We start from the raw sequence: 992 nt of genomic DNA, 5'->3' as shown, positions 1-992 counted from the left end.
CGAAGGAAGCAAAAATTGAAGTCCATTTTCAAATGTTTGAGAAAATTTAAAGCAACCCAGATTTTGTATGTATGTATGTATGTATGTATGTATGTGTGTGTGTGTGTGTGTGTATGTGTGTGCAGATCTCGGTGGTAGTAGCAAATATACATACATACATATATATATATATATATATATATATAAACGACGGGCTTCTTTCAGTTTCCGTCTACCAAATCCACTCACAAGGCTTTGGTCGGCCCGAGGCTATAGTGGAGGACACTTGCCCAGGTTGCCACGCAGCGGGACTGAACCCGGAACCACGTGGTCGGGAAGCAAACTTCTTACCGCACAGCCATGATGTATGTATGTATGTATGTGTGTGTGTGTGTGTGCGTGTGTGTATGTGTGTGTGTGTGTGGTCATGTGTGTATAAATGTATTTAGGCATGAGTTGTATTTCTGTTATGCTGGTGTTTATCTTTTAAACCGATGTCAAGCTTGCGTTCCTTTATTTAGAAACAGAAACTGTAACTTAGTGATCCGATGAATAGCGATCGATAAAGCACGTACCAACCTGAAGTGAAGAACTGCGATTGACATGACCAAGTAAAGTCGATGGTTGATAGAAACATAAAAGAATTCTGGCGCAAACATAGAACATAGTCGTTTGATAAAGAAGTTGATTTCATAACGACGTCCGTCGTTTCTGGGTTTCAATTCTCCTGCACGGATCTTTTTGGGTCAAACCACTTTTACTGTAGCTTAGTGATTTGAAAAGAAAAACAAAACAAAACAAAACAAAATTCACCCCCCCTCCCCATCCAAACAAAAGTTCCTTATAAGATAAATTTAAGAGACAGAAGAGAAGGCAGCTGAAGGAGAATGGATGAAGGCAGTAACATGTTTTGATCCCTAGCTCTGCTCGACTAGAGCTAGCCCGGGACTAAACAACAAGATTAACAACAACAATCAATCAATCAATCAATCAAAAAGTGATGAAAAAAAAAA

Source organism: Octopus bimaculoides, chromosome 11 (genome assembly GCF_001194135.2).
Source record: "Octopus bimaculoides isolate UCB-OBI-ISO-001 chromosome 11, ASM119413v2, whole genome shotgun sequence".
In the NCBI taxonomy this organism is placed as follows: Eukaryota; Metazoa; Mollusca; class Cephalopoda; order Octopoda; family Octopodidae; genus Octopus; species Octopus bimaculoides.
The sequence above is the reverse complement of the archived record's forward strand: the minus strand, read 5'-3'. Positions refer to the sequence as shown.